Source organism: Ambystoma mexicanum, chromosome 11 (assembly GCF_040938575.1).
Source record: "Ambystoma mexicanum isolate Mex_15411 chromosome 11, UKY_AmexF1_1, whole genome shotgun sequence".
Lineage (NCBI taxonomy): Eukaryota > Metazoa > Chordata > Amphibia > Caudata > Ambystomatidae > Ambystoma > Ambystoma mexicanum.
The window spans coordinates 544,222,782-544,248,828 of NC_090934.1; the positions used below are offsets into that span (position 1 = coordinate 544,222,782).

General features: G+C 47.8%; 1 protein-coding gene across 1 annotated transcript in view; it reads left to right on the forward strand.

Annotated features, from left to right (window-relative positions):
* SLC1A2 (solute carrier family 1 member 2) overlaps positions 1-26,047 on the forward strand; it is a 405,944-nt gene that overhangs the window by 112,299 nt on the left and 267,598 nt on the right. The window lies entirely within an intron of this gene.

Sequence of the window (26,047 nt, forward strand, 5' to 3'; positions counted from 1 at the left end):
GTTCAATCAGAGTAATACATGTGTTCATGACTACTCTTCTGAGGTGCGCTGGGTATTAATGTGATAAATTCCTGGTGGGGGCAGCAGTGCTTCTGGGTCCCCTTTGTGGCCAGACAGCTGTTAACATGCTACAGCTACTTGCTCAGTATGTGTTTGGTTGCTCAGTTGCAATAAACAACATTCAGAAGGTTATCAGAGTCAAGGAAAGGACAGCCAAGTAAACAGACTCTGGCACTGAAAAATGTCTGTCCTCATACTTGGTACACTTTACGGCAGCAGTGTTTCTAATGGGGAATTAGGAAACATGGCCACTGACATCCCAATACAAATTGACTAGAAAACCAAAAAAGGTAACAGTCCCACATAATAGCTAGAGCTCCCGTGATAAATGGTTGTTGCTTACGACCCATCATAGCAGCTACTGCCAATGTCACAAACGAATGTTGCTTGCCACCGACCATAGCACCTACAGCTCATGTCATAAATGGCTGCTCATCATAGCAGCTACTGCTAATGTCACAAATGGGTGTTGCTTGCTTCCATCATAGCAGCTTCATCACCTGTCATAAATGGCTGTTGTTTGCTACCCATCATAGCAGCTACTGCTAATGTCACAAATGGAGGTTGCTTGCCACCGACCACAGCAGCTACAACTCCTTTCATAAATAGTTGCTGTTTGCTACTCATCATAGCAGCTACATCTCCTGTCATAAATGGTTATCTTTTGCTACCCATCATAGCAGCTGCTGCTAATGTCACAAATGGATGTTGCTTTCCACCGACCATAGCAGCTACAGTTCCTGTCTAAATAGCTTTTGCTTGCTACCCATCATAGCAGCTACTGCTAATGTCACAAATGGATGTTGCTTTCCACCGACCATAGCAGCTACAGCTCCTATCATAAATAGCTGTTGCTTGCTACCCGTCACCGTTCACAAGGTTACAGTGGCTGACAGATGCTAGAGGGCATCTCAGCAGTAGGGCCATTGGTGTCTGTGGTTCACGTGTGCTCAGCACTGAGGCTAAATATACCATGACATGTTTTAGCAAATGAGAATCCTACATAACTACTTCCACTTTCCGTCATGCTTTTCACAGAGCTCCTAGTTCATTCAAGAGCAGCACTGGGAACCAACTTTCTCTGAAGTTAAGGCCTCATTTTGTTTGAATATTGGAACCAATTATTGACCAGTTCACCTTAGAAGCAAGAACATCCTATGACAGGGTATCTTAAGCCACCATCCTTGATGTATTTTATTTGTACTGCTGTTTAGTGCACACATGTTCTGCTTTGAAAATCCACTGGTTCAAAGATGTTTCTGTCTCGTAGGAGTTTGCAGAATTTGCCTTCGGTTGATCTTCAGTCTCTCTCTGCTGAACATTCATTTGAGCTTCCTATTTTTATGAACGCTTCCAAAATGTTCAGGCTTGAGAGTCCAGAAAAGTCTGTTGTATTTGTGGTCAGAGAAATGAATGAGTAGATTGGAGGGTGGTGGTGGTCCTTTTGTGTCTTCTGCATCTATGTGTATGGCTTTGATGCTAAGGTGGCCGATGATGGGAAATAAATGAACGTTTGCTATAGGGTTTATGCCCCAGTGAAAGCCTGCAAATCGTGTACTGATTGTCTGGGAGGTGGAAACTATGGTTCAATACATCAAACATTACAAACTTTGATCACCATGCAGGATACCTGAGGTGGAGCATTGTAGGGGGGAAGATGATGTTTTGAAAGCCACCAAGCCAATGAGATAACGAAAGAGTGATATAACCAGGTGACTTGCAACTGGAAAAATATTGTGACCAGTCTATGGGCAAAGCAAGAGAAATATTAATATGCTCAAGAAATGAGTTGAGGTTGCTTTACCCATGGGATGGACTCATCTAGAACTGGCTGCAGAGCAGATTACCCAAGTTTAATTGCAGCAGGATTAAGGCCATGATCGATGATGCATGGAGGGGACTCTCCGCTTGGTCAGGAATTTGGGAATTCCACCTTCAAAAGTAAAGTGATGTCATGAAAAGTGGTCTCATAAAGAACACATCTGGCACATTATTTCTCTGCATGGCTCGGTATTAAAGAAGGATAGTGGGTTGTGAGTGGGATAGTGGGAGAGGCTGATGTGAAACCTATGGTGCCGATGGGCACAGGTCGGAAGCACCCAAGACCTGTGCAACGTTCTGCTTCCATGGGATTCGCAGAGATACTTGGCAATATACTATCTGAAAGGGAGAGCCCAGGATCTGATAGACTATAGCGCTTCGGGTATAATCAGCTGCTGACGGGGATGTGTGAAAGGTCTAGAGAGGAGAGATTTGCCATATCTCGATTATTGTTAATGTGGTAATGGCTAGGACTGTGGTGGTAGTATGAGGGGATATTGATTATGTGGTGTAAAGCGGTCGAATTATTTTCAATCAGTAAGAAATGGGTAGTAGTGGTGGGTAAAAGAAGCTTTGTGTGCTTCCGGAAGTGACGTAATAGGTACGGAAATGATTTAGTGGGACGCATACAATCACTGTATTGAGACAGTGCCAATATCACTCTTGTGTGGTTCCTTGTCCGTAACTGCAATTGTCTTTATTTGTGACTATCTATTAAAATTAAATTGGTTCTTGCATCTCAAAAATATGGCTGCACATCTGGTGGTTGCAATGCATGGCCACCATTCCATCTTTGTAGTTCAGCTGAACTGGTTTCCTGTTGACTCAATGAGTAGGTTTGTCATATTTGTGTATATTCAAGAAGGCCCTACTTCCCAAAGGCCAAACTTTCATTACTGATTCCTGCAATAAATCCTCAGGTGCACAATATCTACTCCTCAGGCCCTATTCTTTTTTTTTTTTAAAACTTATTTTTATTATTATTATCAGTGGTCACAAAAGATACACAGCAATTCTCACCTCACGTTCATAGTTACAACAGTTAAACAATACATAACACATTTGAATATTGCAGCTTATTCATTCTCGTCATCATCAGAAATCATGTCGCACAAGTGATTCTGAAGGGTCCCCATATATCTTTGGGTCTGCGTGCAGCTGGCCGGGTGAGGACAAATTGCTCCTCCGATTCGTTTATATATGCTAGTTCCCGAAGGAACTTTTTCATGGTAGGTGGTCCAGTACTTTTCCAGTTTTGTAAGATGCATTTTTTGGCCACCGCACATGAGATGTTAAACAATCTCCTGATCTTTTCGGAGCATTTGTCTATATCACCAAATAGGTATTTCTGCGGAGTTAGCACCAGGGGAACCTGTGTAATTTCTTCTAGCATCTCAGCCACCTCCCTCCAAAAGCCCTTCAACACTGGGCACTCCCAGTACATGTGTAATGCTCCAGCCTGGGGCTCTCTGCATTTAGGTCATTCACCCAGCCCATTCATCGTGAATTTGGCTACTTTCGCTGGGGTATAGTGTAACCTGTTTAAGATTTTAAACTGGATTAATCGCAGACCAGCATTTTAGGACACCCTCTTGGTGAGCAAACAGTATCTTTCCCATTTTATGTCATCAATAGGGGCCTGTAGGTCCCTTTCCCATTTGTCTTTCACTAGATTAGTCGTAGGGGTATGTGCCTGGACCACCATGCATAGTTTGGAAATTCCCAGGTTGTCTTTGGCAGTTGCCAGATGTATACAAGGATGTTTGATAGGCTGATCTGGGAAGAGTGGCCAACGCTTCTGGAAAGCTGACCTCATGCGGTAGTATTGGAGTGTCCTAAGTGGCCCCCTACCGAATGCCCCCAGAATGTCTTTTAGAGACGCAAATTTCCCCTCAATGAATATGTCACCTAGTTTCATCTCCCCATTGGTATCCCAAGCCTCTTGTAGACTGTTGTCATGTGTTGGTGGTATACCCTGGTAGTTCCATAGGGAAACTTCAGCGTTATAAGGGTTTTCCACTCCCAGCCTCTTGAATATAGCCTTCCATGCTCCGACCGTGCAGCTCACTGGGTTATAATCACATGTATCTCTGTAGAGTGTGTCAAAAATGACAGACTGAATATTCATGGGATGCGTGGTGTATTCTTCTATCCATGTATGGGGTGGATAATTAGTGTCATCATACCAGTATTTCACAAATTGAGCCTGGGCAACATAATAATACAACTTGAAATCAGGCGCCGCTATGCCGCCGGAGGAGTATGGTTCAATCATTTTTCCCCACCCTATTCCAGCAGTGTTCCCATTCCAGAGGAAGGTTACCTCCATTGTTCGGAGCCTATCAAAGAAGGGGCGCCCCGACCATATAGGGATATTCACGAAAAGGTATAGGCCCTCATTACGACCCTGGCGGAAATCGCGGTGCTAAATGCACCTCGGAGCACGGCGGAAAGCTGCCGATAGCGCCATGGGGGTTGGCGGATTTTCCGCCCCATGCCGACCTTGGCGGAGCGGTAAATCCCCAATCCCCATTTTACCCATCCCCATTCCCATTCTTGCCCCATAGGGTATAATGGGAGTGGGGAAGGCGTTAATTACGCCACCGTAAAGTACGGTGGCGTAATTAACAACAAGGTCCCTTAGCGCCATGGATTTCTCCGCCCGGTAAAACCAGGCGGAGAAAGGCTCCATGGCGCTACGGGAACTCGTAGTAGGGCGGACGGGTCCGCCACGAATACCGCTGGCGGAAACCCACTCCGCCAGGGTCGTAATGAGGGCCATAGTAATTTGGGTAGAACTATCATTTTAAGGACTGCGACTCTTCCATGCAGTGAGATCGGGAGGCGTCCGTACATCAGTATTTTGGTATTTAGTGTGTGCAAAACGTTTTCATGGTTGTCTGTGTACAATGTATGTCTGTCCTTGGAGACAAGAACCCCCAGGTATCTGATAGTCTGGTCGGACCATTTAAGTCCACACCGGGAAACTGGACATTTAGTGGCCGGTGTGAGTGGGAATATCTCTGATTTACTATTGTTTATAGTATATCCAGAGTGGACTGAGAATTCCTTTATTTCCAACCTTACGGGTGTAATGTTTTTCTCTGGTTCCCGCAAATATAAGAGCGTATCATCCACGTATAGGGAGATTAGTTGGGTTGCGCCCTTCATGTTTATTCCTTTATCTGAGTGTCTGAGTCTAATCGCGATTGCCATTGGTTCTATCGTGAGTGCGAATAGTAGAGGCAAGAATGGGCACCCATGTCTAGTACCTCTACCCAGAAGGATTAATTCAGACATGGATCTATTTGTCAACACCCTAGCACCAGGTTCCGTGTATAGCAGCTTCACATATCGAATAAAATTGGGGCCTATCCCAAATGCTTCCAGAACCGCCAACAGGTAAACCCACAACACGGAGTCGAAGGCCTTTTCAGCGTCCAGGGACATGGCCACAGCACTTCTTCCAGGATATATCTGCACCATAATGCCGAAAAGCCTACGGAGATTAAATCCATTTTGGTCTGGGTGGACAAGTGTTGGGACCGCCGGGAGAAGCCGATTGGCCAGTATTTTTGCAAATATCTTGGCATCAGTATTTATAAGGGAAAGGGGCCTATAGGAAGATATGTCTTGGGGGGGCCGCCGAGGTTTAGGGAGGATGGTTATTACAGCCTCCCTCATTGTCGGTGGTAGTATATTGCTCTGGAGCACTTCCTCCCAGACCTGCAGCAGCACTGGCACCAGCTCCTCGCAGAACTCTTTATAGAATTCGGCCCCCAATCCATCTGACCCCGGAGCCTTACCCGACGCCAATGCTTTATTCGCCTCAGCAATTTCCTCAGTGGTCACAGGCTGTTCCATTGCCAGCTGGGACTCCTCAGGGAGTTTAGGCATGGAGAGTGCTTCCAGGTAGGATTTAATTTCCGATTCTGTTTTGGTATCTTTGTTTCTATATAGTTCCTGGTAAAATTTAGTGAATTGGCTATTGATCCCCTTCTCATCCAGAAGAACCTCCCCTTGTGATGTTTGTATACTTGTAATCTGGTTGGGTTGCCTATTCTGTTTGAGTAGGTTGGACAGTATTCTCCCTGCCTTGTTCCCTTCCCCATATCTGCGGGCGCGGACCGGAGCCACCATATAGCTCACTTTTCCAGCGGCCAGCGAATTGTATTTTTGTAGCTGAGTCTGGATTTCAGCCAGTATTGCCTTGTCTTGTGTGTGCATATAGGTTTTTTCAAGTCCCCCCAATTTGCGTTCAGTTTCGGTCAATTCGGTTCGGTTCGAACCCCCTTTAGGAAACCAACGGATTTGGATATCAAAGTGCCCCTGGTCCAAGTCTTAAAGGATTCCCAGACAGTGATGAATCTGTCAACAGATCCAATGTTATTAGTAAACAATTCTGCGATTTCTATGTGTAATTCCTCCACTACCCCAGGGTCTCCCAGCATACCTCCCGGCATTCTCCATCTTTTAGTAGTCCCAGGGGAATCAAAAACCACCACCTCCATCACAACAGGGGAATGATCAGAAAATGTACGGGGTAATATTTCGCATGTTTTCAGCGTAGTAACCACAACCGGGGAGATAAACCAATAGTCGATCCTAGACTCGTAGTCATGGACCGAGGAGTAGTATGTGTATCCCCTATTGTCCGGGTGCAGCAAGCGCCAGGTGTCAACAAGGGAAAGCTGTGATAGAATGTGTTTGAGAGTGACAGCAGCATTGGCAGGAGCTCTGACAACACCGCTGGATCTGTTCAGCTCGGAGCCATGGCCAAGTTGAAATCTCCCCCCATATTATTGTAGTCACATTGATTGACACAATTAATTGATACATGTCCATGTAAAACGTAGGATCATCAACATTCAGACATACGTGTTAACCAACAACATCTTATTTGCAAGCAATCTCACCCCAAACCAATACATATCTGCCGAGCTGGTCAATTTTCTGGCCCAACAGTTTGAACCCTATGCCAGGATGAATAAGAGTAGTGACCCCCCTGGACTGTGATGAGTAATTGGTGTGAAACCTCAGCTTGTCCCATTTGGACATTGTGTGCACATTATTCATATCTATTGTGTGTGTTTCCTGCAACATCACAATCTGGGGGGCGTGTCTAGAGATATAGTTGCAAACTTTTTTAGTTTTCAATCAATTATTCAGACCTCTCACATTTGACGATAATAGTTTAACCTTTAGTCCGTCACCAGTGTTACATGGGGCAATGTTCCGCCTGTATCTTGCATCGTGATACCATAATATATGCCTGTTGTGGGTGGTGCTAGCATCTGTGTAACCATTAATTTAACCAATACCAAACAACTTGTTCCCTTCATGTCCCATTCCGGACGAGGCTCCATATCATGGGGTCCAGTCACCGTTTCAATACAAGAATCTATGTGCCAACAGCAAAACATCATACACCCACCCTCCACCCTCCCTCCCTCATCATCACCCCCAACTTGACGATGATTCCAAATCAACTTGTGGAGTATTCCAGGGGTGATCATGTTGCTCCACATGACCGCCAACTCCGGTTCTCACCGCTCCACCTCTTCATCCAACATGGTGCCGCCCAACAAGCCGCCAGCTTCGTTATGGTTCAAAGAAGAGTCGCTCAGCCAAACCACATGCGCAGCCAGTACGAGACCTTAATCCGCCGGACGGGGTCTATTGTTCTGCACGGGTCTGTCCCTCTGGGAGCAAGGGTATAGAAGACTCTATGTAGGCTAAAGCTTCAGTCGGATTTTCAACAGAGTGCGCTCTTCCTGCATGTTGAATCCTCATCTTGGCTGGAAACATTAAGGCGTATGTGATCTGTCGAGCTTTCAGGAGTTTCTTAACTGGCTCGTATGATTGTCTACTTGCCTGAACAGTTGTGGAGAAGTCTGGATATATGTGTATACGGTTTTCCTCAAACTGCAGTGTACCAGCCTCTCTTGCCAGGCGAAGGATTGTGTCTCTGTCTCTGTAGTTCAGTAGATGTGCAATTATTGTACGTGGCGGTGACCCAGGTTTGGGCACCGGCGCCAGCGTGCGATGCGCTCTTTCAAACAGGAAATGGTCAGAGAACGCATCAGGACCAAATATGGATTTGACCATGGCTTCCAGGTGCTTCTCCATCTGATTTTTTCCCAAAGGATTGCCGACCACAAGGACGTTGTTTCTCCTTGATCAGGATTCGAGGTCCTCACACTTATTTTGCAGCTTGCTTATCGTTTTCTTTAATTTGAGAAATGTCTTGACTATGGTGAGCAATAGTGTCCTCGTTAGCACTTATCCTATTTTCATTTTCTGTGACATGTGCGCTTTATTTATCTATCTTGGCCCTCATGGAGCCTATGGTAGCCACTATTTCATCTAGTTTCATATTTACTGGCAAGAACCCATTTTGCATCAGCGTTGCAAGTTTGTCTTCACGCTACCCTCCGTCATGTTCTCCCGAAACAGTAGGTTCCGAATGTACCTCGGCTGCAGCGGTTTGGCATTGGCTGCTAGTGTAGGTGTCATTGGGCCCATTTTCTTGCCACCCGGGGTCTTGGATGTCTTGCCTGCTTTATGTGGTTCCCCCATGACAGCGAGGAACCGTTTGTCACTCCCACCTGTGCCGGCATATGGCATGGCGGTGATTATTATAGGCACTCGAAGCGTCACCCCCTGGTTTGCATTTCCGGATAGAAAAGGGGTTTTTGGTACCTCTGTTATACACTCTGCGTTTTTGTGTCCATGGAGCTTGTTGGCACGAAAGGACTGTGCTCTTCCACGTATTTGATATATGTTTGTAGTATATCGTGGCCACAAATGCAGTGTTTGCCTGCGGAGTCCATATGCATACAGGAGTTCCTTCCCCCCCCTGCGGAAGGGGCCGTGGGGGCGATTCCCGCGCGCCTCCCGGTAATAGGGGGCCGCAGTATCTGGATGTTGTGGCTCCCCTGCACAAGACGATCGAGATGCAGCCGGCAGTATTGTGCGCGGTTAGTGAGATCACCGGTGGGGTGTCGCCGCACTTGCCGACTTCAGGCGGTCCCCAATGTGCAGAGCACAGGATGTCTTCCCCCTCACGGGCAGCAACCAGCTCCGTTGCAACGGCAGTCGTGGCCAGGACGGGAGACCCAGGTCTAACTAGACGGAGGCCGTCACACTGCGTTCCACCCCCACCTCGTCCCCACAGTATCTCAACAGGGGACGAGGGTGGGCCAGGGGCCGAAGCATCCGCCGCGCTGCTCCGTCTCTGTCCAGACCTCCGTTCGATCATCGTACACGGGAGGGCAAGGCGTGCCTCCACCTCCGTCTCCCCGCAGCCAGAGCAGCACCGGGTCATCCGATGGGAACTGGGCCTTGGGTAGGTGCCAGCAGCCGAGGTTCTCGTAATCCGTATCAGTGAGGGCCAGTGAGGCAGGGTAGGCGCGAACCGCGCGCAGACTCCTCCCACCAGCAGCGCGCCCACAACCACAGTGAACGGGTGGATCCATGCGGTTCCAGCAGTCTGGTCGCCTCAGTGCCAGGCGTCGGCCAATTTCCACACGGCCATATCTCGCCAGCACTAGATCGCAGTGGAACAGGATTTTCACTGACTTTGCCCAGGCGAACGAGTCAATAGCAGCACAGGATATTGCGGTGGAGCGGGAGCTCCAAAATCAGGCAGCCATCTTCCTTGTGCGCAACAGCGCCCCCCCCCCGTCCCCCAGCAGGCCTTATTCTATGGTTCTGTAAGTTCCAGCACAGATCTACGTGATTACTACGCAGTGCAAAATTGAAAATCAGAAAATATAGAATTCCAAATTCCTGCTGTGCAGTGATCACTTAGATTACTATCCCGACATCCCGTATCCCCCTATCCCCACACAGACCTTTTCTGTGGCACACACAGAAGTGTGCCGCCGACTCTCCTCTTTCCCTGCGGCGTCAGTACCCTCCCACTAATGTGGGCTGGAGCTAGCACTGCGGGGTCACTTTTTTCTGTTTTTTTCTTTCTTTTTCTTTTCTTTATCCAATGTCATGGAAGCGGGGGACACCCCTGTAAACCCTGAAGCCTATAATGCTGAACAAGGGGAGCAGGGCACCTCGGCGCAACCCCCGCTCCTCATGTTCAGCATTATGGGCTTCGATTTTGTTTCCAAGCCGAATGCTCCGTGAAAGCCCATTCTAAGAATGGTTGGATACGTCTGCGGAGAAGCTGAACATTCCAGACATTAATGTAATCCTGGCAGTGAGGGAGGGAGGTATGACAGGCAAGGTGATGGTCTCCAAGAGTGTAAAAACAGATCATTGTCTGTGCAGATGCGTTCCCAAAACTGGAGGTCATAATATCAGACTAAATGGTGGGGGCGGGAGTGAAATTAGATGATAATTGTTCAAAGAAAGAGTACAGTCTAGAATGGTATTGAACAACTCTCCAAGCAGGTCTGGTACAGAAACAATATTCAGCAATTTAGAGAAAATCATGAGACACAGTACAGGCATTCAAGGTCCTGGGGTGCTTTTGTCTTACAAAAAACAATTCTGTGAGCACCCCAGGACCTTGAATGCGTGTTCAGTGTCTGATGTTTTTACTCTGAATTGCAGAATATAGTGAGGTGGCTGTGTGTGAAAGTCTTTTGGGTTTGTCTACCCATTTATTTCGTGGTAACAATGTTATAGCTCGGGAAGTTTGTGAGTCCTGGTATAGAAACCAACATTAAATGAAAAGAAATAAAGCTTCAAGTGATGCAAGAGTTTGGCAGCACTGCAGCATCTGCTTCTTCCCTCAACCCACCCACCCGCCCCCTCCCAAAAGCCACACCTTCTCACTGCTTGATGCTGTCTGCACAGCAGGTGCATTCAATTCCGTTGTGCAATTGTGGGGAACTCTGTGTACAAGTTGTGTTTCTTTCAGGCAAATACTCAGTGCTGGCTGAACATTTGTCAGGGCCTGTGTGGGCCAATTTCAATATGATGTTTGGGGTCCCCCTTGCCTACAGTTCGGGAAAATAGTTGGAGTCATCCGTGCTTAAATAATAGGTACAAAGGAGTGCAGCAAGGATGCTAATCACTGCAGATTATCACAGGGCAGTCAGCCGGCAGGAGCCAAAAATAAAACGACTAATTGCTCTTTCTCAACAAGGTGCTAATGCAGACAAAACCGGAGTGAAAGGCAGCAAGGTGATAACAACACTGCTAGATGCTGGGTGACAGCAAAGGCAGCTTGTAACGTGTATGCCGCAAAGTGCACATTTAATGTTTTGAATTATGGTAACAGCCTGACGGCACCAGCAAAGGTAGCCTGTAACGTGCATGCGAAATAGCACATGTTTAATATCGTGAATTAAATAAACATGTGGCTTTGTAGTAGGACTGTTAGCATGTGAGCAGTTGCTGGGGGGCACCGCTTAGGCTCGGCCCATTTCAGCTGACAATATTGAAAGGCTATAAAGCTGTCCCTGCAAATACTTTTCATATATGGTACAAAGAGAACCCCCTCATATAACTCCTGCCAGCGCCAGCTCAAGGTGCGCTCAGAGGGTGCTGCTGCACACAAGGGCCACCCCCAGTCTTCCCCCTTCCCCCCAGTGCATCAAATAAAGGGCGCCTTGCCTCTAGTTTACATGACACTGAGCTGGAGGCTCCAGCTCAGTGTCATGTAAACTTAAGTATCGGTTTGGCCCAGCGCCTATTAAAGAATCCTGCTGCGCCCTTAAATACACTTTACAAGGACAGCAGGGGGCTCTGTTCTGTTCGAGAAAAAGTATTAGTCGAAGAACAGGACTGAGCCCCGTGCGGCGAGAGGAGCCAGGGGGACTGAAAATTCTTGTACATGGCGCTGGCAGACCTCACTGACTCTTGCTCTTTTTGTTTGATTTCTTAAATTTAGTTCATGTTTTTTAGGAGCAATCCTCTCTACTGCCCTTTTGCTCCCTAACTGTCTGTGCCAGTGGCGTTACTAGCAGGGGCTGGAGGAGGTGGGGGGGGGCTGGCTCCTTCTCTGAAATCCTGCCACCCCCCTTGTCCTCCCCCTACCTCAGCTGGGCTACGTTCTCTGCACTGTCTGCAGTGCTGTGACCGCCAGCACAGCACGCACACAGGTCCGCAATCAATGCTGCCGCACAACAATGAAGACATGTTAAGTTCCCCCTGCAGCCAAGAGCAGCCCCTCCAATCAGAATGTAGCGCATGAAAGCACCAATGATGGGTCATTACTGACGTAATGGTTTAATGCCTATGATTGGAGGGGAGGTGCAGTGGCGTGTAGTAGTTGGTGTGCACAAAAAAAAAATTATCTGCAGGAGTGCTTCTGATGTCACACATTGCCCTTTTATAGGCGCTCCCCCTACTTTTGTCTGTGGCCCCCTCTGTGCCCCTCTTAAATTGGATTCCTGGCGATGCCACTGATCTGTGCCCCCGACCGTAAAGACCACCACTGTGAAATCAGACCGCTCAAGCTTCCCCTTTCCAAGCATTAATATACATTATCCAGCCTGCCTTTTTTCTTGGAATTCTGGATTTTTAGTCCTGAATCTAAAATGCAAAAAACACAAACTAGAAGTTCCAGAATGCAAAAAAATGGAATCGGGACTAGATGCATCCTTGGGAATATACTGGGGCGACAGGATAGCTCTGCCAGTTGAAGAACCCCCGCGCCCTCCCAGTCGCTGGCTGCTCGGTTCCGTCAGTTTCCGCTTCACGTGCTCTTTGGCGGGAGTTCTGTCCGGCTCGCGAGGCTGAGCACGCTGCCAGCACTTGGCACGCTGCGAAATGCGGCGCACGCTGTTCCCTCCTCATCCGATGACATTTCCCACAACACAGGCCGGAGTGTGAATTTCCATCGGAGCCTACTCGCTCTTAATCCGATTATAGCTGCTCTTTGTCCCGGAGCCGAGAGCCCAGAGAAGAAAAGAGAACAGGGGGAAGCAGGATGTTGGCTGCGTTAGTTATTTACATTTTTCACTCGCCCAAGTGAACAACTTTTTTGCGGTTTGTTGAATAAGGGAACCTCCTATTATAGAAGTAATCTTGGAGGCCCTCTGAACGAGCACGGTGGATCATTGGAGGTGACCTGACGTGCTTATATTTAGAAACACTGAAAAACCGGCGGTGGTATTACAGACGCTTTGCATCAATGCAAGAGTAATGAGTGCTAGGACAGAAGTTGTCCTAGTGCAGGAAAGCTATTCCTTCAATGCATTTTTGCACCAGAGCAATGGATTAGGATGGCACAAATATGCATTCATAGCTTTGTTTGCATTGAAGACATGTTTAACTCTTGTACTAATGTCCCTGGCACTGGTGCAACGTTTCTGTAATATCACCCAAGATGGGCCACGGGGCTGAAAGTGTGGCCTTGCAGTCTGATTACAGTTGTAAGGCATATTCTAACTTTGAGTGTAGCAATCAGAGGGGGCGTAGCGTGTGAGAAGGGATTTTCCCACGGGCAATTCAGGGGGGAAAGTGTGTAAAGAAGTGCCATTAAGTCAAACTTGAGTAAGCACTCTGGCTGCTGTTAAACACAGTATACCATCAAAAGGATGAAAACAAAGTCTGGGAAGCCCTCTACAGAGAACGAACAGAGCCAAATAACCTGTTCTCTGGGAAGGTGCCCACTCGGGAGGGTCTATAACCATGTTTTAGCTCATTGCACCATTCACAGAGGAGACATTACCATTTGTATATCAGTCTGGTGCTATCCACTTAGGCAGTTCAGCACCGAAATGCTACCATCAAAAGATGTTCTATAACCACTACCATTGGGTAATAACTCACTTCCGGTCCAGCCTGGAGCTCCTTGTGGAATGAGTGGATATTTTGTATGAGCACATCTAGAAAAGTGTCACTAAAGTGATCTTAAAATGACACATGTGAGTAATTTTAGTGGGGACGCATGGGATTGTCCCTCTCAAACGTTGTGGAACTACAGCTCCCCCCCAACTTTAGCATGAGGCAGGAACGCAATCATTATTGTGATGCGGTATGGGCGGCACTCTACAAGATCCAAACATTCAGAGTGGTCATTCCTCCCCCACTTCACTGCCAGTCTGGATTTCAACCTTTAAGAGCAACAGATATTCTGGACATGGGAGACGTATGATATCAGATATATGATAGTTTATTTATAATGCGCTTAACACCCAGATGTTTCTAAGCGCATACATGGGGATCGAACCAATGTTGCTCTGTGTCATCTTGCTTCGAAGGCGAGCACGTTGCCCCTGAACTATCCTCCTGAGACTAAATAATCTCTATTCCTCTTTGGGCATTGAGTGGCCTGTGCCCTCATCCTCTTTCACATCTCTGCCGTATATGATACTGTTGACTACACGGTTCTCATCGAACGCCTTCAATCATAGCTGGGCGCAGGTGCGACTGCCCTATCCTGGTTCAAACCCCTCCTCAATGACTAATCATGTGAAGTGAAAATTAACATAATGACCCTGACATGTGGGATGCTTCAGGGGCCCACCCTGTACCCTTGTTTGTTTCTTCAGCAAGTAGGTAACGATTTTGGCTCCCTCTTGGAAACCCTCAATACACCTTTCCAGTGTAAGCGAACAACTTCAAGTCCAGGTTCATCTTAACCACAACCACATCAGTCATCAGAAATCAAGCAGAACCCACATCTCAAAAGTTATCTAGTGCATAACAGCAAGCAACCTCTACCTCAAGTGTGAAACATAGCCCTCCTGTTTTGCCTTTACATCACTGGTGCACTTCTTTTTCATTATCTAACCATGTGGGGTAACCCCTTTCGTCCCTCGACCAACCAACCTAAAAACCTGAGAGGCCGTTTTGACTCAACATTGCCATGCAAATCCCATGTTATATTTGCAGAAAGGCTCATCCCTGGCTTCAGCTCCTTGACATCCTCCTCCCATAGAGTGCCCCAAAAAATCAGAGCTGGCCCAAGCCCTGGTCCTATCCCATCTAGACTATTGAAACAGCATGATCGCAGGGGCACCGAGGAAGGTCCTACCATAATCACATCCCGTCCAAAACTGGGCAGCCAGATGTACTTAAATGTTATAGAATTATGAGCACATCAGCCTGCACGTTGCCCATTCATTAACTCCCAATGGACAGAGGATGCACTGATAATGTGTATCACCACAGGGCGTTAATAGACAATAGATCCAGTTACTTTCCCACACCTTGCACGGTTTATAGTCATAATTTTGAAATCAAAAATTTCGAAAGTCAAAAAGTCGAAAAAAAAATGTCGAAAAAAATAATGTCGAATTTATTTTTTATGACGGTTCTTTTTCGAAATGGGGGGGTTCCCCCCTAACCCCTGTTTTTTCTTTTTTTTTTGTTTTTACATATTTTTTTTATATAAACTAGAGCCCAAAAAAAAATATCAAAAAAAAAAATAATTCGACATTTTTTTTTTCGACATTTTGATTCGACTTTTTTGCCATTCGAAATTTTGTATTCGATATTATGACTGGACACCACCTTGCACCAGTGCCACTGACATTAGCACAAGAGCAAACATGTCTTCAGTGTAGCAAAACCTTCTATTAATGCATATTTGTACCATCCTAACCCTTTGCTCTGGTGCAAAAATGCACTGAAAGAATAGATTTCTTGCACTAGGGCAATTTCTGCCCTGGTGCTCTTGCATTGATGCAAAGCTTTTGCAATACCACCGCTGGTTGTTCAGTATTTCTAATCGTATGATGGCATTGAATGAGTTATGGTTACATGTCATACCATAACTAGCACATTTGTGGGATTGTGTTGTTTTGTGCTCCAACCATAATGTTCCTTTAATAACACATTTGTCTCTGAATTTGTAAGGCTTTTTCAGAGAAACGTAACTGTTCATAGGTGTTTAACTACCATTTAGTTACTGAATGCCAGTTTTTAATGATGTAGACTGCCATCTGTACAGTACTTGTGGGGTATAGCCTGGGAGGAATGGGAGTGGCTAGGAGTGGCTCGTGCCTGGGGAAATGCATTGAGATGACATTTGGAAGAATCTTCATGTGTACTGCCATGTCTTTCGTGATGTATGGATACAATGAGCTTGAATTTCTGTGACACTTACTCTGATTAAATAATACATATATGTACTAAACCAGACTGCCATGCCTTTGTTATTCTACCTCCAATGTTTACAGAGATGGACAACTGAACACCACATACTGGAAGTATGGAAAAGCATAGTAATGGTGTTGATTAAGAATCACAAGAGAATTTCCTTCAATGATGACAAACAGCCCAGAAGCACATTTGTTGATGACTTAGAATAATGGCACGCCTTTGCTTTATGTGCCAAAGCGTGCAAGTATGGCATGTTCATAATTTGTTCCTCTCGGGTATTATAAAACACATTCTTACTGAGTTGGAAGAACAGCTTGTTGGCTTTCCTATCACACAACAGGTGTTCAAATCTCAACTTTGCTTCTGATCTGGGGAGCATGTTTATAGAGTTCCCACTCTGAGGGAGAGTGATGCATAGGGAAATCAGAAGATTTTACCAAGAGGATGGTGATTTTGAAAGAGCAGTGGGGCTGGGGTAGAGTCATTCACCTGCCCATCCCACACTTTCTGAAAACACCACTCTACCTGTAAGGAGAGCCCACACACACGGATTCTCTTGATTGTGGTTCAAAGTCCATGTAAAAGGTTTTTATTATAGCACACAGCTGCTGTTGGTATGACTATGCAGCACTGTACCCTTGTCTGTTAGCTGCAAATGCTCTGGTATATCACGAAACAGAGACAAACTTCACAAGGCATGTTGCCTTGGATGAACATAGTCTGCATGTGGTGGCCTGCAGGTGCACGGTGAGCTCAGCGGTGTGCTCTTAACTACCACTGCAAGATTGATACTGGGGGTCATTATGAGTTGGACGGTAAGGGATTACCGGCAACGGTAAGGAGACCGGTGCCGGTAATCCCTTACTCCCAATTCCGAGGTCCCTTAGCGGGAACCGTAAGGAACGTGTGTTCTGACCACACGTCCCTTACGGGTCCCGCTAAGGGACCAGGGCGCTAATAACGGGCTTGCTAGCCGCAAGCCTGTTATTAGTGCCCTCCCCATTCCCATTGAGCCCTATTGGGGCTCAATGGGAATGGGGAATGGTTTGTTCAATGGGGACTTACCGGTCCCTCCAGGGTCAGAATGCACCGGTAAGTCCCCATTGAACAAGACCGGTGCCGGACCCGGTATTGGAGGCAGCCATGGCGTAAATAGCGCCATGACTACCACCAATCTCGGAATGAGGCCCACTGTGTCTATTTTTCAGTGAGGTAGACTGTGAAGTGAGCAGTGCATGCAGTGATCTGTGCAGTGTGGTTGTAGTACTGTAGCACGGGGTTTATCATGTCTTCCTATGTGGGGTGGCCGAACAGTACTCAACCTGAGTGCAGGTATGATGTGAGGTGTAACCTAGATTTATGTGTATCTGTGGGTTATGTGTATGGGTGATGCTGGAAAAGAGCACTGCACATGGCAATGTTTGCTAGTTCTATTCCTTTGAGCAATGTGCAGTATCCAGTTTGGCTGTGATGAATACAACCATCTGCATGGTGGGTGTGGGCTTGCCTGGGCTTTTTAGATATTTTTAAGTAAATGGATGATGGTAGACCTGCCTCAGGAAAATGTGTGGGACTAATCCACACACAATTCCCTATGTTCACACCACAACAAACACATAGACCTGTGTACTCTGGCCTGGACACAGCCTACATGTACAGTCCTTCCTTGTCATATTTAGTTGGAATATGACAACAGAGGAGAGCATGATGTCATCCTAAGGAGAGGGAGGAAAAACATCCCCCTTCCATGTACAGCTTAATTAACTGGCAAAGGCTCCATGGAACTGCCCTGCTCTTTTGTTAGGCCCTGCCGCTGGTGGCAGCGATTGACATACCAACAGAGGGTCCTTCGAACAGGCCTGCTTGCAGAGGATAACAAATGAGCCATGAAACCGAAGAAACTGTTCATATTTAACTGTGTCAACCTGAAATCAGCTTCCACTTCCTCAGTATAAATGACAGTGAACTGACATGTCTGAGTCTATTTGCAGTAGAAAACTCCCACTAGGGAATCCCATTCATAAGATACAAGAATGTGGCTTGCAGAGAGTCTGGCCTTTCAGCATCTTCAACAGAGACTGGCTTCTTTAAAAAGGAACTACACAGGGCGAAGCATTAATCAGAGAGACTATTTGATAATAGCAGCCAAGAAGCGTGGTGGGACCTAGTATCACACGGCAGTGAGCCCAGAGCTCTTTCTGGTAAGGGAAGGGTTCTGCCATATTTGTTCTGGGACACCCCTTTTTCCTGTAGGACCCACTTACCTTTTCCTGTTGCAAAGCACTCTGGCTATGACCTCACACATACAGAATAATGTTGAGAGGGACGCCAGGACTGGTTCGCTAAGGTAGGCTCAGCCTGCACTAATAACTGTGGCCCACTTGGCTTTAAAAGAGGCCTGGAGCTGCTCTTTAGGCAAATCCTCTGAAGACTTCACTTGAAGCATGAGGAAGAATTCATCCTTGGACCCTGGCTGAAGGTACAGTCTGCCTTACAGCTTCCATCAGTGAAGGAAAGCCAGGAGCATCCAAAGAGTGAAGCAAGATCCCTCCCCCTAACGTCTCCCAGGGAACAGAGGGAGAAACGAACTCGGGAGACCCCACAACCTCTTCAGAACCTGTACCAAGCCTGCACACAGCATGACCTGTTTGGCTCTGCAGCAAGCTCACTGGACAGTGAGCAGCAGAAGGCCTCTGAACCCAAAACCAAGGACAAGGCAGCTGCCTGCAACACATTCCCTAGATCTGGGCCATCTAGAGGTGGGGAGAAGGGCAACGACAAGCACCTTCCACTGTCTGCCTTAAAGGACAATTTCGAGCCAATCGAGTTCCTCAATATGCAACTGCCTGCAATGCTGACCGCTTTCAAGCCTCGAGCTATCACCGTCAATCTACAGTCACTTAATGAACCCAAGATGTCCCATCCAGCACTTCAGATCCGACGATCAGCGCAGAGACATTGATTCCTGAACCTGACATGCCATGAGGCTCAGCCTGCAGTCGTTTGCCAAGCTTCGCTTGCTGAACTGCTTTGCCACCCGATACCTGCAACTGACTCGCATCTCAAATTCTGTCGCAGAATCCTGATTAGCACCCTGAAGCCGACTCGATGCTCTTGAGCACCAAGAACAACTACAGCAAGAGGCTGGTTGTGTTTAGTAGTGTTGTTAAAATGTTGTGATAATAAAGTCGATATTTATATACAACCTTGACTGAACACTCCTGTTATCAATGGATAATAATTGTATTTTCGCTGTGTTGCAAACAACCAATGATCCATGACCTTTATCGGAGATAAGCCTGTCATATCACCCACATTAAAAACATGGGACAATGAGGTTTATACTTTTAATGGTATGGTTGTTTGATTTGTATTTGTATTTTATTTGGGTTTTTATAGCGCTTTATGACAAAGCGTTGTGCATGAGGTCATAAAAACAGTGCAATACAAGTGAGAATTAACAAAAGCAATCTGCCATGTTAACCAGAGTGAAGTAGATAAGATTGAGAAGAGTCACGAAATAAAGAATAAACAGAGAAAGAGCAAAGAGAAAGAGGGAGAGCATTCCAGTGCAGGGGATTTAGCAAAAAGAATGAACGAAAACGTGACAGAGCACACGGAGGACGAGGGACAACAAGAAGAAATTGAGAAAAGAAGCAAAGAGAGCAAGAGGGTAAACAGAATGAAACCAAAGAAGAAATATGGTCAGGTGAAAGACCATGAACAGATTTGTAGACAAGACACAAAGGGCCTCATTACGACCCTGGTGGAACGGGTTAACGGGCTCCGCAAAAGGAGGCAGACCCGTTAAACCCGTTCCGCCACATTAGGAGGTCCCCTCACGGGACCCGGAAAGGACGCCTGGTAAATGCAGGCGTTGTTACTGGGTCCCGCGAGGGGAAGAGGGAGCAAACAACGGGCCACTCGTAATCGGCCCGTTGTTTGCTCCCTCTCCCATTCAGCCCTATGGGGGCTGAAATGGGAATGGGGAAGGTCCGGGCCCGGGTTCCTGGAGGGAGGAATTACCGGGCCCTCTAAACTCGGAATGGCCCGGTAATTCCCCATTCTGGCAACCCGGACGCGATTTCGGCAGCAGCCATGCTGACAATAGCGGCATGGCTACCGCCAAGGTCGTAATAAGGCCCAAAAAGTTACATTTAAGTGGAGACTGGAGCACGAGCCAGCCAAGAGTAGAAAGATAATAAGAAATAAAATCATAAGATTCCCAAAAGGCCTCCTAAATTCTGGTGAAGCTTGGGCAGTCCTTCATATGTCATGAAGCCAGAATGTGACCTAATCTTCCCTAGACCTGCCGCTTGCCACACATCTCCCATTTTCTCTGCAGGCCAAGCTGATTATGTACATTTGTAAGTGTACTTGCGGTTTACATATGCTTCCATAAACATTTTTCTTTTTGATATAGATCTTTGTCAATAAGTAAACCAAATACAGCCCCTTGTAGCCAAGCCACCGTTTTCTCTCTTTCTCTGGTAAGGGGGAATCCCCTCATTCCTTCTGTTTTCCCCCTCTTGCTCCCTTCCTTAATTGTTTTCTAGTGTTTTAACCCTTTCCCGTTTCCCCTCTCAGATAAATATGGATTTAGGTCTGCTTTATTCCACTTGATCTTATTGGCGAGGGCTTTTTCTCAAAGCTCTGCATTCAAATGTCACTGTAGAGGTCTCCTGTCTCCTCCAAATGATCATTTTCTCAGGCAACCTCAACATGTGGGTGGCACGCAAGGTTTCCTCTTTTGATGTACACAGATCAAGGCATTTTTCACTGTGTTGGCTTCAGACTGCAACCCTCTCTTCCATCACTTGCTACTCAAAGCGCACGGAAAGCTAAGCTAGACACACTTTTTACAAATCAACATTAGTGTTGGCCCATTGCATTTGTTTCAATATTCCTCCCTCTATTCTTAACCCTTAGAGTAAAGTTAAGGTTCCCTTTTTTAAGTCAGGGCCAATATGTAGCACATAGGAGACTACCCAAAGCTGCTTCAGAGTAGATGCTGTTAGTTAAAATTCGTATAATGGGATTCCACATTGATCACCCATGGCACATGTTGACATTGTTATTCTCACACTAAGATATGGGTTGGCAAACATATTCTGTTCCATGCTTTGTTACAGCGCCAAGATGCCTTATCCAGGTGAAGTCTGCACCACACAGAAGCATGTGCCATCCCAGACCAAGATTGGAATCACACATTGAAAGGGGAGCCAAACCTTCTCTGAAGAAGTGCAGTCTTCACATCTTCACATCCTTCCTAAAACCGAGAAAGTCTCCTGTGCATGGCAGGTTGACAGACTGTGACTTTCAAATGCTGGCCCATTGGATTGCTACAGTCCTTCCTCTAATCATTGCCTATCAAACCTTGTCCTACTAAAAGGTGGCAACAGTCCTGACTGAGCAGTCGAGATGGTGTATATTTTTTCTCAAGATATTTGATATGCAGAAGTCCCTAGTTTTAGTGTGCTCAGTGGCAAAGGTAATTCTACTCTTTGCCCAATTGGAAACCAGCAGGGATTTTTAAGGATGAGAGAAGTACAGTCTCAAAGCTTTATTTTACGAATGATGCGTATCACTTTATCATATAAAGTAAGTGGGGCAAAATGACCATCCAGGCGAGGAGCATTGTTACAAATGAAGATATTCTGATAACTTTTCATGATGGTGGCAGCTTTTACCAGGCGTTGTACTTGAGCTGATGGTTGTAGTTCATTAAGAGGCCTCCTGCACCATTCATAAGGGGAGCACACGTTGAGTCACCAAAGAATGTGGGTGGTTCACATCCCACCAAGCTTCAGAACTACCCCAGAGGATCATCGGGGGAGTTTGAGATCACTAAGTGGTTGCAAACTAGGGCTACTGTCATACCCCACAGTGCCCTATAACACTGCCCCACATTGGTCTGGCGGGCCCCACACAACACAGGGGCATGTGAATATGTGTGTCTATTTCCAACACAATCAAAAACAATCTTTAAAACATTTTGTTGGAGTACAGGTGAGTTGTGGTGGCTGGCATGGGCCGGAGAGTAAGGCGATTCGTAGCAGAGTGCAGGACAACATGGCTGGAACCCATACCCAAGGTTTCATGGGTGCCGATGAACTTTTGGATCAGTAACACGTGAAATTCTACTTCTCTCTTATGCTGGTGCTCCAGAGCCCCGAGTGAGGTGTTTATGCCCCACCCAGTCCCAGTTTATTTTTTGCCTTGTTGGAGCAGAACTACAAGAACAAACATTCAAAGGAATGAAAACCGGATCGGCTGAACGAATCTCATCGGGCCATGGGTCAACTTGAGATCTCTAGAGATCCGATGGAAAGCATTAGATTGAGGGTCCTGATGAGACCCTTGACCAATAAAAGATAACTTGTCACATGTTTAGCTATAGAGGAAACATCATGGCCGCCCCAGTGACAAGGTTGCTTGAGTATGCAGGTAATTTGTAGAATGCCCATCAGGCAGGTGCCACTTAAGGAAGTCCAAGACTGGGATGAGCCTGACATGTGATTGATTCTGTCCCATTGGAAAGATGTTCCGATACAGGATTAAAAGGCCCCTCGTCGTTTACACCTACCGACAACCAGGTGACAAAAGAGATTCTTACCTTTGAGAAATGTGTACTCAAGGGGATCCGGGACTTAGAGCATGATAAACAGCACCTCAGATATAATCTGACCAATTTGGAAAGACAAGCTATTAAAACTATATCTGAGGATTCTGAATTAGTCATCAAACCCGCCAACAAGGGGGGCGGTATAGTGATCTTTAACCAACAACAATATCACACGGTGGGGCGTGGCTAACCGCCATGTAGAGTGGACGCGTCTCTGGTGAGCTCCGCTCGAAGGACATCGATAAGCTGCTTTACGGGACACTTAAGCAACACTTGAGCCCGCAGAAACATCGAAGGAGTGGTGGAAGCCTGCAGGAGGCCCTTGGACTTCTCATACAAGGAAATCGCGGCCCTAAAAGACCTAAACGCGGCTTGCGAACAACGGCGTAATCTGAGACCAAGATGGCGGCCGCATCCTACTAAGCCCGTGGAGCCCCGCGCTGGCCTGGAGATCCGCGCCCCCATCGCAAGTGAGAGAGAAGAGGCTCCGGAGGAAGATCGAAGGAGGCCTCACCGGGTTCGAGACGGTCCCTGCGAGGGCATATATAGTGGCCCCGCGGTGGGGTCCGACGGGGACTGGAGAGTGAACCGGGCCCGCCCGCTGAGACGAGGGAAAAACACAGGCGGCGGCCCTCCCGCCGGGGACCTGTAAACATGGCCAGCCTGGACAGATCTACGGGCAGGGGAGCCAAATCTAAACAGCGACAGACCACCCTGGATGTGTATGCGGCTAACGACCACCCAGCCCCTGGGTGCCCCGAAGCAACAACGGCTAATAAGGACCCGGGCCCCGCCGCGGCGCCGACCGAACCCAGCAATACCCAACTCATGGAGGCCATCGCTTCATTCCAAGCAACGATAGTGAACAAGATAGATGCCGTGGCCATCGACCTGGGGCTCCTGCGCCAAGACGTCCGTGCGCTAGCGGACAGGACCGAGACGTTGGAGACCCAGGTACGAGAAAATACTGAAGCAAAGGCCCAACTCCTACACGATGTAGACGGCCTACGGCAGAGAGTTAAGAATCTGGAAGACAGAGCGGAGGAGGCCGAAGGGAGGGCCCGCCGAAATAACATCCGGCTGCTAGGCCTACCTGAAGGCATAGAGGGCTCAGACCCCACCGACTACGTAGAAAATCTCCTGCTACAAGAGATCGGAGCGGGGAAACTTTCACAGGGATTCACCATAGAGAGGGCCCACAGATCACTCGCTAAGAAACCGCCACCGGGCGCCCCACCCAGGCCCATGATAGCGAAGGTGCTAAATTACAGAGACCGCGAGGTCATCCTGGCCTTCTCGCGCTCGGGAGGACAGATCCAGAGGAACTCGGCCAAGATTGCGATCTACCCGGATTACACGTTCCAAGTACAGATGAACAGGGCCCAGTTCATATACACTAAGGCTAGATTGAAAGCGGCCGGGGTGAAATACATGCTCCTGTACCCCTCCAGGCTAAAGGTACTACACAACAACAGGGCCCTCCTGTTCGACACCCCGGCACTCGCTCGTGACTGGATGGACGAGCAACAACTGCCAGACATCGAAGATAAGAGACGTAAGCAGAACTGAACCACCCATCGTAACTATAACGAAAAGAGCTCTTCCACAGATGCACAACGACACGGAATCGCGCCCTACAAGCAACTGAACGGATCATACCACGCGGAACACCGAAGCACCAGCTCCCTCAACCCCCTGGAGTTCTATTCCTCTTTTAGGGTACGTTTACCCGCCCGTAGGGCACCCGACGACCATGTTTGGTCCTAAGGAGCGGAAACGGGACAGTCATGACGGGGTTCCCTCCGTTAGACCAGTTTTTTGTTTGGGAAGTTTATTGGGGGGGAGGGAATTGCGGAGGAGTTGCACCCACGTTGGGACTTTGAAAGGGAAACGCCGAGACCCCAGGACATCCTTATCACAGATACATTGCCAACTAAACCCCCCGCCCGAGACAGTGGGGGAACATTGGACCCAACCATGCTCATGGCCGGAACGATTAAAATAATGACGTGGAACGTCAGAGGCATGAACAGTTACGTGAAACAACGCAGAATACACACATACTTAAGGCGCTGTAAAGTCAGGATTGCCATGATCCAGGAAACACATTTAACAGAGGAGAAACTAAAAGCCCTGGCCAAGACATGGCGAGGGACCCTGATTGGATCCTCCTACTCTTCATACGCAAGGGGGGTTTTGATATGGATAGACCCGACCGTCCCCTTCAGGATAACGGACACCAAGACGGATGATGAAGGTAGGATGGCCCTGGTGCGGGGTACGGTGGAGGGGAGGGAGCTGTGCCTGGTTAGCACCTATGCCCCAAACCATGATGCCACCCCCTTCTTCCACTCCCTATACACCAGACTAGGCCCTCATGCAAACTCCACGGTGATCTGGGGTGGGGACCACAACTGCACCCTCGACCCGCTCAGGGACAGATCTGATGCCAAACACTCCCGCCCGTCCCCCCCAGCCAAAGTGTTGCTTAAGCTAATGACTCAACTCTCGCTCTGCGACCTGTGGAGGGAGCTGGGCCCGGAGAAGCGTGAGTACTCTTTCTACTCCCCACCACACAAAGTCTACACTAGGCTGGACTACATGATGGTAAGTTGCGAGTGGCAGGCCACTTTCAGCGATGCACAGTACCTGCCTAGGGTCCTGTCGGACCACTCCCCCTTAATGGTCACATGGGAGATGCACCCGCCTAGACCCCCGGTTCCCACGTGGAGACTACGAGCTGAGGCCCTGCTAGATGTAGCCTTCCGGGACCATATACAGAACAGCACAGATGAATACTGGCGGGTTAACCTGGGTAGCGTAGACAGCATTGGTACCGCGTGGGAGGCATATAAGGTGGTCATGAGAGGGGACATGCTGATGGCAGTGGGGGGAGCCCAGAGAACTGTCGCGAACTCCCTGGCGGAGGCAGAGGGGAAACTGGGCGAGCTAGAAAGCAAAGCGGACGTAACCCCCGAGAGCCTGCGAGAAATGATTCAACTGCGACAGGCCTGTCTGACCCACTGGGAGACACTCGGGAAACTGAGCTACACTAAGCACGTTGAAAGGTCACACGCCCTAGGAGACAAACCTGGCAAACTCCTTGCCTGGCTATATAAAAGAGAGACCCCCAGCGCCCCTATCTGTCACGTGCGGAAACCTGATGGCGGCACTGCGCACACACAGGTAGAGATCAATGAGGTTTTCTCCGAGTTTTATCGTGACCTCTACTCCCAGACCCCCCTTTCGTCGGCCACCGGAATCGAAGACGCCCTAGACTGCATACAATTGCCCAGATTAGATCCACAGATGACGGAAGCCCTAGACGACCCCATTACACCTGACGAGGTGAAGGCTATAATCAGAACACTACCCTCGGGTAAAACGCCGGGTATGGACGGCCTTCCCGGGGAATTTTATAAGACATACGAGGAGACCATCGCCCCCTTGCTCGCACAGGTATACAACGAGGCCTTTGAGCGGGGCTCCCTCCCGGATTCTATGAGCGAGGCAATAATAATT